General features: G+C 39.8%; 1 protein-coding gene across 9 annotated transcripts in view; it reads right to left on the minus strand.

The window, feature by feature from the left end:
- TSPAN4 (tetraspanin 4) overlaps window positions 1-15,866 on the minus strand; it is a 752,078-nt gene that overhangs the window by 212,498 nt on the left and 523,714 nt on the right. The window lies entirely within an intron of this gene.

Raw genomic sequence — 15,866 nt, forward strand, 5'->3', positions numbered from 1 at the left:
CAACTGGCCAGTCCCTTTGAGATGAAAATTAAGACAAAATAAAAATCCAATGACTGGGCCATTCCAAAGATATATTTGAAATCATCCACATAACCTCATATTGTGCTGCGGGGAAAAATAAATTCTTTGCTTGTCCAGGTTAATAAAAAACCGAGAGATCAAACAAATTCTGGTGCAGGAGATGGTGCAAGCTGCATGCTAATGCTTGTGTACATGAATTTTACTGAAATGTGAACCCACTGCTTCCAGCTGGAGATCCTTTCCACAAATAACACTTGCTGTGTTCTTAAGCTGTGTATGCTTAGGTCAGTGGTTCTCAACCTGTGGCCAGTCCTTGAGGTGCCGCAATGTCAGGGACGTGGGGTCAGGGGAGGCAGAGCCTCACTGCTCTCATCATGAAAAAAAAAAGGGGAAAGGGAAAAGGCGCTGAGGAGCCTCGGGGAATGGGACCACGTGTGCAGGAGGGAGGTGCAGGAGGCTCCTCTAGCCTCAGCCTCCCTCCTGCACACGTGGTCCCTTTCCCCGCCTTCCTGAGTCAACATGAAGGGGACTACGGCTTGCTCTCAGCGCGAGCCGCGGTATCCTTCATGTTGACTCAGGGAGGCGGGGAATGGGACCACATGTGCAGGACAGAGGGAGGTACAGGAGGCTCCTCTAGCCTCAGCCTCCCTCCTGCACACATGGTCCCATTCCCCGCCTTCTGTCGGATTCTGATGCTGGAGCTCATGGTTCCAGGGCAAATGCGCATGCGCGAGCGGCTCCCTTCCTCGCACTGGGCAACGGCGGGTTTACGGGAAGTTGCTCACAAAAGCAGAAAGTGCAATGGACTTTTCAGACCGGCGGTTACCATTTCCCTGCCAGTTCGCTCGTGAAAGGACCCTGGAAACCAAATTGTGGCCGGCGCCTTGTTAAGAATTGCGCTGCTGAAAGAGACAGAGAGAAAAAGCAGATGTATTTTTTTTTTACAATTATTATTTTGTGATACGATATTGAACGTAGCGCTTAGAAGGCCATGGCTGATTCCAAGAAAACTAAGCGGGGTCAGATTTGATTAGTCTTCAGTTAGGATGGGGACCTAGGAAATCCTAGGCGGGGAATAGGACGACGTGTGCAGGAGGGAGGCTGAGGCAGCCTCAGCCTCCTGCACACGTGGTCCCATTCCCCGCCTTCCTGATGACATCACCAGCCTCACCAGTCATAAACCTCACTGCACGTCACTGCACAATGTTATCAGAGGGGGTTTACAAAGGCTTGAAAAAATGTTTTGATTTAAATCTTGGTGGTCCGTGGCCATGATCCATGGCCACAAAAGCAGAAATGGGTTGCTCCCGGTTCGGCCGAACCAGTAGTAGTGGTGGCCATCCACTCAGATGCTTCTGAGCATGCACAGAAGCATCACGAGCATGCGCAGGAGTGCATTCGAACTAGTGGTAAAAAATTGGCAACCACTACTGCAGAAAAGGTATTGTCCATGGTGAAGATTGAGAACCACTGGCTTAAGGTCATACAATCCTTCTCCTGTTCAGGTTCTTGGAAGGCGATTCTTTTGCTTCGTTCCCTATGTAGAATTCACTACCCAGTCTCACATCCACTCTCTCTTTGGAAGCTGAATACTGGCTTAGCGAGGACACATAATTGAGCAGAAATGACTAGGGAGAGGACAGCTGCTGAGCACATGACAAACTGGCTGCTCCTAATGAAACATTTAAATGCTGGTTTCAGGAAGGAAAATGGCACTAAGGTGTTTCTCACAGCTGAATGAAGAAGAAGAAGAAGCTCCCCAAAGTCAGCAGTGCATTTTTCACACAATTCACTGATTCTCCACTAATAGCACAAGCCTCTCCAGCTCAAAATACAGATTTCCAGCAGAAATCTGAATTAACCCAGTCAGATTCCCTTGTTTCTAAAGTTGTTTTCTATGTAACCTAAGTTTCTGCTGAACCCTGGGCTTCATTCACCCAGTTGCCTTTCAAACTCTATTCAAATGATTCCAGCTCTTATTAGCAATCTAATTATGATCAAATAAATCATTTCTGAGATCTCTTGCAACCTCTATCTTATCTCGTCCATCTACTTGGACATAAAATTCAAGATTCCTGGCTCTGAAAACCTTTGAAATATTTCTCTTCCCATTTTGAAATATCTCTACGATGGGGTGTGTTCAATTTTGGCAACCTTTTAAGACTTATGGACTTCAACTCCCAGAATTCTGCATATTGAAGTCCACAAATCTTAAAAGTTGCCAAGGTTGGACACACACACACACACACCTTCTATAACTTCACAATGAAACATTTAGAACAAATTCTCATCTATAATAAAATATATTTTTTTAATTCCTCAGTCATTAATGGGTAGTAAAAAAGACATCAGGTGGTAATATATTATTGAGTCAACACTAATAAGGTGTTGGGTGGTAGACTTGTTAGAGGGTGACCTGACTCTTCTAAATAAACAATGATGGTTGTGTTTCCAGCATTGAATAAAATTTTAACTCCCAGTTTGATTTTACATGTAGAATTAGAAGGGGAGAAGTCCTCTTGTTCTTTATCTTAGACACCAACATACTTTGGGAGGGCTTTCATAATGATTGCTAAAGAAAATACTTAGATTCAAATGCAGTATGTCTTGTTTGTGGATCTTCCAAGAATTATCTGCATGGCCATAGGGCACAGGATAATGATGGGCTCCCATTATCTACCTTGTGGGAGATCTTTCTTGGGATGTTATGAGAATTTGCCTAACTTAGATATTAATTCCAAGAGTTCTTAAAAACATTCTCGGGGGTGAGATGACATAGAAAGAACTGCTATATTTTAGCTTCAGTTATAATTTACATATTCTAAGCAAATCTAAACATGAAACTGTGGCTTCAGAAAGACCAGAACTGTTATTTAATTAAGCTATTTAACTATATATTAGAGCAGCTGTTGAAAAGGACGATTACATCCCATTATACATCCCCAGCCTTAATGTCTTTAGAGTACATCCACTGAACGTTAAGAGGGGAACATTTACTGACAGTTTGAAACATTTCTCAACTATGTTCTCAAGGGATTAACAAAGAGCATTCAATTTGTTATTTGGTAGCCTTAATCCCAGTTTATGTCATTATTTGGAAGCAAGTTCCATCAATTTCAGGAGGATGCCTTGCAATTCTTCTAGAAGAAATTCACGTGGCTCTTTCAAGCTACCACGCTCAGTTTCTACAATTAAAAGATGCAATTCAAGCTAAAAATAATACTCCGACCTAGATAGTTCATAAGTATGTGGACAATGGAATTTTACCTAATTAATGTATTAAACTACTTAAAGATAGCTTCATTAAAACAAGTGTGTAAGAGGTGGTGCAGCGATTAGAGCGTAGTACTGCAGGCTACTTCAGCTGACTGCTAGCTGCAGTTTGGCAGATGGAATCTCACCAGGCTCAAGGGTGACTCAGCCTTCCATCCTTCTGAGGTTGGTAAAATGAGGACCCAGATTGTTGGGGACAATATGCTGACTCTGTAAAACTGCTTAGAGAGGGCTGTAAAAGCACTATGAAACAGTATGTAAGTACTATTGCAATTGCTATATAGTTAAAATATTTATAAAAGAATAATAGTTGCTGAATGTGACCCTGTTAGGATACGTAGGAGAAGGAGTGGCAAAACCTGGGGATGGAGTTAAAAGAGGGATCAGTCTAGAATCCCTACATAGCCTCAAGCGAACTAAGTCCAACTTCCCTTGGATTTCATTGACCTTTAACTAACCCCAACCCGATGAGAAGATTATTGGGCATGGAGCTGATTAGTAATAAATTAATTTAATTGGATCTTCACACGTTGATCTGGTCTTTTGCATCTGACAAGATAGTTCCTTCACTCAAAATGTATTCTGATCCAGCAGCATTTCCCAATGTCCAAAAGCTTTACATGAATCCTAACGGCTGGTTCTGCTACAAAACCATTTCCTTCTTGGTCATCAATAGACCCATAGAACTCTGTTAAAATGGACCGATCACTTTACAGAAACACATACTTTAAATAACTATGAGTTTTATTTCGGGTTTCAATCACCTACAGCTTTCAGGTTTCAACCTCTCTTAACATGACGCTCAAGAGCACTAATATGGTTCCTATTACATCTCTTCACATTTATAATGCTCTCTGCTCCTCCTGACTTTTTATATTGTTTAAAGCAGGGGTCCCCAACCCCAGTCCATGGACCGGCACTGGGCTGCGGCATGCCAGCAACTGGGCTGCATAAACAAACAAAGCCCCATCTACAGGATACAGGCAGCATGCAAAACTATGCCCCCTCCGGTTTGTAGAAAAACCTTTCTCCATGGAACTGGTGTCCAAATGGTTAGGGGCCACTGGTTTAAACCACATTTTAAAGCATATGTTAAACAATGTTTAAAGCATTTTTTAAAAAATGGAAAGCTGGCATGCTGCAAAACAAAACACCAGTCTATCACAACTTCTTCTGTGATAAATATCAATTCAAGCCTGCAAGGTTTCTCCTTGAGATCTCTGTCTTGCCCTTCCCCTATAACAGAGTTCAAGTCTATTTTTGTGTAGCTATTCCTCCAGTTTTGAGAGCTTCGTCTAAGCAACAATTTATAGTGCCATCATCTGTTCTGGAATGTGGAGAAGCCCTCCACATCTGGAATTTGGAGAGGGTAGAATAGGAAATATCAACTTTTCCAGGACTAAACTGCTAGGGCCTGACGTCCCGGATACATAGGTTTTCTAGGGTTATCAGGCCCTAGCAGTTTTAGACTGAATGATGACACTACAAGCATAACAATGGAATAAAATCTTTTTTTTTTCATTTTAGCGAAAACAAAGCTGCATCAAGTTACATAAGTCTAAGGTCTGCATACCAAATCTAGTGATCTGTAAACCGTCTGAGCAAACAAAGAAAGAGATAGCTGAACAGAGAATGGAAGCAGATGTAATACAACCCAAGACTAAGAAAAGAAATGTCGTGATCATTTTTTCCTAAATTCTTTCATATTTTTATCTCCCTCTTTTCTCCCACTGCTCTCTTACTGGTTTTTGTTCTCCCTGAATGTTTGGGCAGAGTGCTTGAGCTCTAGACATAATCAGACAAAATCTGTTTTTTTTATTTCCTGTTTCTCTGAGGGCTTCCAACCATGTGTCCGTAGGGACAAAGAAAGTTCTATGATCCTCTCCCTGCATGCTTCTCATTGGAAGAGGGAAGTGGCTTGAGGGCTTTAGTGTTCTGAGAGTCACCAGCTTGACACTGTTTAAAACCAGCTTTATGCATCACATTTATTTCCAGGAACACTTCTGGCCTCCACTCAATCATATAAACAGATGGTAGTCATCTGTACTGTGGGGGAGGGCGGAACACAACAACGAAAACAACTCGGGCATGTACAATACATATAATCATCAAATGTTTAGAACTCAATTTGACAATGGCTTCACCTTTTAAACAGCCATGAAGAACCTGTAGGCACCAAAGATGTGGAGAACAGCAGGAAACGTCTAGTAAATCGGTGCTTGGCAAATGGGCTTTTGCCATAGGCAACTGCTTTATGAGAGCATTCCCAGCTTGTCTTAAATTTCCAAGTGTGCCAAACAGCTTCAATGCACCACAATGTTCTTTTGCAAGGAAAAAAGGAAAGCCTAGCAACTACAGTCTTGAGGGAAAAGAGGTTTTAACTAGTTCTTCCATATACATCAGGGGTGGGTTCCTGCCAGTTCTAACCTCTTCTATAGAAGAGGTTCCACAAATCTAGAGTGCCGTTTAGAACCGGTTCCAGCTCCCTCCCCCAGCCCGTCCACACAACATCAAGATGAAGAGCGAGAGGAGGAATTCTGGGAGTTGAAGTCCACAAGTCTTAAAGCTGTCAAGTTTGAACACCCCTGGTTTTTTTTCTAAAGGGTTAGGGGTACAAGGGTCTTGTAACTTGACAGCTTTAAGACTTGCATGCTTCAAATGCCAGAGTTTCTGAGCCAACATTTTGGTTGCTAAGCAAGAGCGTTGTTAAGTGAGTTCCACCACATTTTATAAGTTGGCCATGCCCACCCAGTCACATGACTGCCAAACCACTCCCATTCGGTCACATGGCTGCCAAGCCACTCCCGCCTGGTCACATGGCCAGCAAGCCACTCCCACCCAGTCACATGGCCGGCAAGCCACTCTCACAAAGCATGCTACCCCCTCAGAAGAGGTTCTAAAAATTTTTGAAACCCACCACTGATATACATGTCATGGTTAGCATTCTAAAACCGACATAAAAGATGACTTTACATATCAGTCAAATAACTGATTACAGATTTAAATGTAGAAATAGCAGGGAAATTAAATTCAAAAACATCAAGAGGAAGATGGGAGGAACATTTCAAGGCTAGTCTTCTAAAATGAGCATTGTCGAGGCGGCACAGTGGTTAGAATGCAGTACTGTAGCAGGGGTGGGTTCCGGCAGTCACTTTTGCTGATTCACTCATGCGCATGATTGATGTGCACTGCGTGCGCATGCGCAGTACAATAAAAATTGTTCTGCACATATGCAGAAGCAAAAAAACAAGATGGCAGCATCTACAAAGAACTGGTTCAGGGGCGTGGCAGGCCTGGGTCGCTGCCGGTTCCAGCGACCCAGACCGCCAAACCACTACCGGTTCTGCTGAACCAGTCCAAACCAGTAAGAACCCACCACTGTACTGCAGGCTACTTCTGCTGGTGCTCATCTCCATTTCAAAGCAGAAGAGCTTTGTCCTTCAAAAAATACTTATAACAATTATATTATCTGGGATAATCACCACCCAGTCTTTGAACCTGAAGAGCAATTAGAGAATAAAAATACCAGATTCCTGTTTCCTATTGTTGCTCACTTCATAGGCTATCTAGTTAGTTCCAATAACTGGCTAATTATAATCAAAGCTTTTTTAAAAAAAAATGTTCCTTGAATACATTAGCTGTAGCTTTGGGTTAGTTCTATTGTCATCCATGAAAAGAAACATCATCAACATCTCCCTGTTTTTCTCTTATATTGATGGGAGGCAGCATTTTCCCCAGAATCTCCCTTTGTATTTTAAGATGACATATGAAAATAAGCCATGAGTCAATGAAAAAATTGGTCTTCGGTATTGGAATCCAAGGAATCAAAGATCCATAAATGTTACACTGTTTAACTAAAAGTGTTTGAAAACAAAAAGGAAATTTGAGCATTTATACCAAGACCAAACATAAAATTAGATCAAATTAGGTTATCTGTGACTGGTCACTTATTCATGAATTGATAATAGCTTTATAATGCCCAATGCTCTTTGCTCTAACAAAATCATAAAAAATGAACAAACATCCGTATATACAAAGCAAATAGAATAAAACTAAATCAAACAATCATGAGCAACACATTAATGCTATGGAACTGAATGATCTTTAAAATAAAACATCCTGAAGGATATTAAGATCTTCTTGACACCAAAAGACTATAACATGAATGACAGCGAAGATGCATTTTTTAAAATCAATCCATCCATATATTTCCCCCCATGAATTAATTCATGATTTCTTTCTGTGCCCCCTTCACTATCCCCACAAAACTGTCAGGCAGACAACACCATACCGTGGTGAGATTCAATTTTTTTTACTACCGTTTCTTTTCTTTTTTTAAATATATTTTTATTATTTTTACATTTAAAACAATGCAATACCGCGGAGTCGGAGTGACCATACATTCACATTATATACAGCTAGTTTCAACCATTGACAATTAAACTACTTAATACATTGTCTATCCTTCTGTCCAATCACAATATATACATTAGTTCCAGTCTCGTCATCTTGTCTTATACCAATCATAAAATCTATTCCATACTTCAAAATATTCTGATTCCCCTTTATTTTTAAGTTCAAGAGTGAGCCTATCTGCTTCTGCACAGGCCAACACTTTTCTGATTTTATCTAGCTCTGATGGTGTATTTTCTTTTTTCCATTACTGTGCATAGGTTATGCGCGGTGCAGTTAGTATATGTATAATTAGATAAAGCGTTTCTGATGGCTTGGTGGGCGTGGCATAGCTTGGTAGGCGTGGCTTGGTAGGTGTGACAGGGAAAGGATACTGTAAAATCTCCATTCTCATCCCACTCCAGGGGAAGGTTACTGCAAAATCCCCATTCCCTCCTGATCAGCTGGGACTCAGGAGGTAGAGAATAGATGGGGGGGGGCAGTCAGAGGTGGTATTTACCGGTACTTTGAACTCCTCAAAATTTTCACTACCGGTTCTCCAGGACTGGTCAGAACCACCTCTGCACCATACTTTCAAAGCAACATATGGGTATTTAAAAGCTATTTTTGAATCCTATTGCCTCCCCAAACAGGCAAATAGAAAAAAAAACATTTTTCCACAAAACAGGCATATGCATATTTTCTCATGAAACAAACATTATTATAGAAATGCATTTTCTATACTTGCAACCATGTTTTATTAATTGAGAAAATTACTTTGATTAATTAAATCCAATCCACTTATTAGTTCAGTTTCTATCCGAATTCATTAAAAAATTCTCAAGCGTCCCAAGTATCTAAACTCAGAATACTGATTTCACAGCCATGTGTTCAAGCATCCTAATAGTAATTTCACCTCTGGGCACAAAGGCTGTTGCGCTGTTTCCTTTTTGCATCCTACTCTTCTTCTACAGATGGTTAATGAACCGTACTTATCATTTATTTTTTTAAAAAACCAGACTTTATAAATATGAAGTTGGTTCCCATTTGTGGATTACAAATTAAGATTACTGTTAAAAATGACCACAGGTCAAATTTAAAAATAAAGTGATTATTGCTTTACCCTCAATGGTCAATTGCTTATCAAAAACTTCTGTAAGATAGTTTGTATCACTTTTAAATTTTGGATGTTTCAAGAGTTAATATTTGACATGATTCCTCCAGGCAATATTAATTTATGTTTATTAGAAAAAGAAATCAATATAAATGCTAAATTGTCAACCGCAATTCTCCATCAGTGTCACATCAAGCCACACAGCACAAAATCATTATTGAACTGCAGGAACGTCTGGTGCAGAAAAGCAAATGATTAGATTGGTAGTGCCCTCAAATTTTTGTTATTCCTTCACATTATAATGATTGTATTAAAGGGGAAAGATCAAGCAGTCCAAACCTAACCATAGATATGCAAATTACAAGGTTCATATTTTAGAATCTTTTATTTGAACCATACAGTGTTGAGAAAGCTCAATCCACTCCTTATAATGAAAAAGTTTTTAAGCATACTCAGTAGCTAAGACGCTGAGTTGTCAATCAGAAAGGTCGGCAGTTTGAATCCCTAGTGCCACATAATGGAGTGAGCTCCCATTACTTGTCCCAGCTTCTGTCAACCTAGCAGTTCGAAAGCATGTAAAAATGCAAGGAGAAAAAATAGGAACCACCTTTGGTGGGAAGGTAACAGCATTCCATGCGCCTTTGGCGTTTAGTCATGCCGGCCACATGACCCCGGAGACATCTTCAGACAGCAGCGCTGGCACTTTAGCTTTGAAATGGCGATGAGCCCTGCCCCCTAGAGTCGGGGACAACTAGCACATGTGTGCGAGGGGAACCTTTGTTTTGGCTTCTCAGCGGTACCAACTATTGCTCAATAAGAAAAAGAGGTTTTCTCACTGCTGACACCAGAAAGAGGCATCTTGGAAACCGACAGCATATGCTTGTTTTATGCTAACCTGGGGTGGTAGCCCTGGACATCATACCTCCAGCAGAAACCAAAACATTTTGGAGGCCATTTTATTTGGCTAATATATCCTTGAACAAGGGAATAGCTGAATTCAGAATAATTCTCTCAAATAAGAATAGGTGGGTAGGGGGAGAAAAAGGCAGGCACAAAGCCTAGTGTTTCCACTAGTCAACCTAGACTTCCACTCTAGCTTAAAATCAATCTTGAATATTCCTCCATGCAACAATAAATATGTATGTGTGATGCCCTGAGTATGTATCAGCATATATTTACAGTTCTGTGAAAAAGTATTAATCACCTTTCATATTGTCTGAATTTTTATATAGCTTTGCCCCTGAATTTTATCAGAGCTTCATGTAGCTTTTTGACAGCTTCAGCTGATGGATAGATGGCCTGATATTCTCCTTTAGAATTCTCTGGTACAAAAGAAGAATTTGTGCTTCCTTTAATGAGGGCAAGTCATTCAGCTCCTAAAGTTGTGAAACCATAGTTGATGAGATTTTTATAGGACAGAGCTGGCTCAAATCACCCTGATTATTCACACAACTGCTCCTACTAATCCCTTCAATTAAATTGATTGAACCAGGAGGGCAATTACTTTTTCATACTGGCAGATCTGAAGTTGGATGACTTGTTTTATGAAATAAATCAAACAAGCACCAAACCCTGTTATTATGTCTTCATTTAGATTCCTTTTATATTTCAGTAGGATCCACATCCAGTTTCGATAAAATAGCACATTTGAATAGATGTCTGCCAACAGTACATACCCAAAAGGGGCAAGGGCAGGAAAAATAAAAAGGAAGGTCCCAATTAAATTTTATTTCCTGCAAGATAGATTTCTCCTTTAATAAAATTAATTAATCCACCCCCTATATACTTATATGTCCTCTTGCCAATGACTGCAGGAGTCATGCCAGATCATTTTGAATTGGTTTCTTTCAGGGTGGCTCAGCAGCGGCCTGGCACCAAGATGGAGGCTCAGTTGGGAGCAAATGTCCTTAATAAACAGGAAATGAGCCCTCTTCCCATGCCAGCATAATATGCATGAGGAGAAGAGATCATCAGACAGGGAAGGAAGCTAAAAGAGAGAAAAGAGGCCTTTGGAAGGGTTAGAAAAGGATTAATTTCAAAAGATAAACTCAAATGACTCCACCTTTTAAGAAGGGAGGTCTACAATCACACGATTTCTGTATTTTGGGCAGAATATTCTTCACACTGAAGATAACATAATTGCATCGTGAAGGACCCTTGGTGCTCTCTGAGCTTGGCTGTTTATTGTAGATGTTTCCTTACCAAAACAAGGTAACATCATTGACTAGCACTGATGATGTTACCTACTTTGGGTAATGAAATGTCTGCAAGAAAACAACCAAGCTCAGAGGACCCTCATGGCAAATTATTAGCATAATTGCATTAATTTCACGGTAATTATAAAGAGTCCCATTTGTGTATCAAGTAAATATGGTGATGCAGCTAAGTAGATACGATCACAGAAGTTCACAGTGCCTGTTCTACTCATACCAAAAGAGAGTCCAGATCTTCTAAAACTGGCCTTCTGATTATTTGCTTTAGCCTAGAGCAGTGTTTCTCAAACTTGGCGACTTTAAGTCCTGTGGACTTCAACTCCCAGAATCCCCCAGCCAGCATAGCTGGCTGGGGAATTCTGGGAGTTGAAGTCCACAGGACTTAAAGTCGCCAAGTTTGAGAAACTCTGCCCTAGAGCCCTAACACTGAAAATGACTATCCGAAGAAAAGCACTTGGGAAAATCAGTTCCTAGAAGACAAGAGACTAGGAATTCATCCTGATGCAACCAAAGGATGCCAATTTCTTCCTTAGTAGCGCAGAAAGACTTTATTCCCTGGGGCTGGAGAGAGAGAGAGGGAAAAAATACCTTTTTAGTTTGTGTCCTTGATTCTTTAAAAAAAAGAGCCTCTTGTCTGAGGCTTTAACAAGGATGTATTCCCTGATTGGAAAAGGGGTCAAATAAAGGATAAAAGCCTTGAGAAAGTGGCAGCTACTCTGCTGTTTCTCCATGCCAGCACACAAGGAGTAAGAGAGACTGACAGGTAATACAATACCAACAATTGCATCATCTCTCACAGACAATGCAATCTTCATGCTCACTGTTAGCCTCATCTACCAGCCTCACATTACTAGTGGCAATTTCACAGCATTTTCCCTGTCTTTAAGAAAGGCAACTTTCATACCAGACCCAGCAATAAAAATCAATTCTCCAAAACCTCAATCCCATATTCAGCAAAACCAAAAGCTTCACAGAACGTTATAGTTAGATTATGTTGTTTCACTGCAAACCAAAAAGAAGCCATATATATACAGATCTTCCTCCTGCAGAACCTGGAAACCCAGCTGGGTATAGAGGGGGAAGAAGAGTTGCAGGGCTTCTGTTCTAGGCCTTCTTTTCTGAGTCTTTTGACTTAATGGGTCTTTTCCTGGTCTTGAAAATCAAAGGTATCTGCTGTGTGTTTTATAACAATTCTGTCTAGCTTGAGACTAATTGATACCTGCCTTGGCAACTTCTGACTTTATGGGCTGGGACTCCCAACAAGCTCCTCCAATCACATGGATAGGAACAAGGAATGATTTTAAATAATTTCATAGGTTGATGCTGTCTTTTATTTATTTATTTTGCTGCACACTATCATCTTTATGATTGTTTTATTGTTTTTTTGGGGGATGGACAAAAAAGAATTAAGTGAAAGAGGAATGACTCCATTGTCCTTAACTACCCAAGGAAGCTATTTTGTTGGGAAAACTTTATGCCTTTATGCCAACTTCCTCTTCTCTGTGTCATTGGGATAGCTGGGCTTATAAACTAATAGCAAGGTCACAGCTACCTTGGTTCTTAGAAAGATCTGGACACTAGCAGAAGAAAATCAATTTGTTTCATTCCAACTCTTTTATAAAATCCAGCAATCTTCCATAGGTTTTGCTAAAGGAATGGATTGTCTGTTCCAACTACATAGTGTAATTGGGAACTACCAAGGCAATCTCAGAAAGGCAAATGATGATAAATTGAACTGCTTGATTTGAGATGTAAAAATATTTTAATGGATTAGCTAACCACCCTTAAATGCAGAAAAGACTCTTATTGTCTCTTGTTGTTACCATCTAGTGGTCAGTTAGACTTTTGAAGCTAGTGTTCTTGAAAGAGAAGGACTATAAAACTTGTTCAGAGATCATTGGATGGCATTTCTTTGGATCTTTTATCAAGCAGGAGCTTTCAAATGTATCCCCAATTTTGCTTATGAAGAAAAGGCAGTACACTAGGAGATAGATGTGAGTTTGTCCTTCTAGCATCATTATTTTTGCCTTCTTTAGAAATGTTTTATTCTACCACTGATTAACTTCATTATTTGCAGCTGCTTTTTTTACTTTCTGGTTATTAAAAAATAAGTTGAAACACAACATAAGGAGATATTGATCTGTTGAACAAACAAGGGCAAAAGGAAAAGGATGAAAATGTCTCATCAACCCAGATGCTTTTATGTTGCCTGTCATCTGATCCCTCCAGATGAGAAGTACATGGTGATATCTTTGCCTGAAAAATCAAAACGCACTGTGTAGTTAGCAATGGAACAAATCTAGTCCATCTCTTCAGTAACAACTTCCTTGAAGACCATAATTCTGTGCACTAAATCTATGCTACATTATTGACTAATGAACATGTGATGCTCTCAGTGCTTCCAGTATAAATGCTTCTATCAAAATCAGAAAAGTGATGGCACTGACATTTATGATAACCTGCCTTTCTATTCTAATGGTTGGAATCCTGATCTTGCTTTGGGAAGCTGGACTTTGTGATCTCAGTGCCTGTCTCCCCTGCACTCCACTTCTAAGCCCACAGCACTATGCCTCTTCTTTAAGCCTTGGAGTGAACCTGGAATGTTTTCTTCTATTAGCTTCTGTTGCATCTGAATTGTGTCTTTTCAACCCATTTCTCTATGCTTTCTCTGTGTATTCCTGATACAGGACAAAGCTAACTCTTAGGAATCTCAGTTTCTTATAAGTTCAATTTTAGGGCCCATGTATAGGTTGTTAGAATGAGGTCCTAGTCCAAAGATAAAAGACCCATATTTCGAATTCCAGAGTACCCAACCCAGGGATAGCCAAACTGTAATTAGACTAACGAAGAGCACAACAGATCCAGATCTCACAATGCAGCACAATTAACGCAATGGCTTTTGATTGCTTGCTGACTACTACAAGATATCTCTCTTAGGATAATCAATGTGAAAACTGGCAGTTTGGCAACCTTCTCAAAACACCTCTCTGTGATAATGAAATGAAAAGTGCTAATGTGCAATTATAAGGTATTAATTCACAACCCAAGCCAACCAGTTCAGTTGGAATAGTGTAATTAAAACAAAAGCCATACAGAAAATTCAAATTTGGAACCACATTGTAGAGGAGCAAAGCCACAGGGAGGGGCTTTGTGTGTTTAGAAAATACACAAAATAGCTGGATAAATTAGTCCAAACTTTATACAATTAGCCCGTAACAGCTTGGCATTACCCATGGAAGGTACAGATAATTAGATTCGGTTTCTCTGTAAAACTGCCACATTCCTCATGACAATAAGCTATTTGTAGTTGGATGCTGTAGCCAATTTCCTAAATTCACTCTAACTTCCAAGGGCTACCAACCCAATAATTTGCTTGTCAAAAATTGTTAAATCAAGGCAGAAGAAAAGCTATGAACCACAATATTAATCTGAGGGATCTTTAAAAAAAACAAAATTCCAGAGCTATCTCTCTCTCTGCTAGAGAAATTTTGAGATCAGCTCAGCTAGGCACACCAAATAGAAGAACACTCTAGGAAAAATGTCTAAGAAAACAATTATATTTCATAGATTAAGACAGAAAGAGTACGTTTCCTGGATTACAAAATCCATACCATCTCTACATGGCAGTGAACAGATACAGCTTTCTATAACTTTATACAGTGGCTATCCTTTTTTTGCAGTTCAGATGCAATAGCAATAGCACTTACTTATATGCTGCTTCACAGAGCTTTCCAGCACTCTCTATATGGTTTACAGAGTCAGCATATTGCCCCCAACAATCTGGGTCCTCATTTTACCCACCTCAGAAGGATGGAAGGCTGGGTCAGCCTTGAGTCTGGTGAGATTTGAACTGCTGAACTGCTGGTAGTCGGCAGTCAGCAGAAGTAGCCTGTGTCCTCATTTTATCAACCTCAGAAGGAGGGAAGCTTGAGTTAACCTTGAGCTGGTCAGGACAAACTGCTGGCAGTTGGCGGAATTAGCTTGCAATACCACATTCTAATCACTGCACTGCCAGATACTTCTAATATCTGCACAAATCTTGACCAAAAGAAAATTAGAATTATGAAAACAGCTTGTTTTTAAGGTGTTACAAATTAAATTAGAAACTAATGAATAAGAGGGAAGTAATTTATTAGAATAGCAAAATAAAAACATACCAGCAAATATCTATCCACTGCACCAGCAGACTAAAGGTCACTGAGTAGTCAGATCTGAAAGCCTGAATTGTAAGGTCAGAAAGTATTAAAAGTATGTCCTAGAGTAGAATCGTATTAGACAACCCATGGTACACTGGGTCATTGTTTTGGAGATATCTTCTTACCTAAACAGAATGACCTTGGGCAGGCAAAAAAGCAATAGGAACAACTTCCAACTTCCAGCTTCCCCACTGACTTTCCCAATAAGAAGCCGGAAGGGAGAATGATCATACAACGGTTGCTGACTATGGCCATGCGGTAGCCTGGTGATACTGAAGCAGCCACAACTTTGCCAGATTTCAATCCCACAGAAATAATAGGTCCTAGATTTTGGAAACATTGTTTAACTTGATCTAGTCAAGATTTGTTGATTCAAAAATTGTTGTCTTATAATGTCCGGTGCCCCCAATTAAAGAGACAAACAGACAGGAGAGTTTTAGTAGTATACAAATAATCCAACCAGCCTTCATGAATATTTAACTTGTGTTTTGTATTGTGATAGATTTAGTTATATTAACTTTTATATTTTCCTCTATTTAATTAATGCTTTCCCCCTTTTTATAGGTTTCTATTTTTAGACCTTTATTTTTATATATACTTTTAATTTTTTTAAAAAAAAATGTTTTTAAACTTTGTATTATATTTTTTTAGCTTTTA

Source organism: Natrix helvetica (genome assembly GCF_964273705.1).
Source record: "Natrix helvetica genome assembly, chromosome: 1".
NCBI lineage: Eukaryota > Metazoa > Chordata > Lepidosauria > Squamata > Natricidae > Natrix > Natrix helvetica.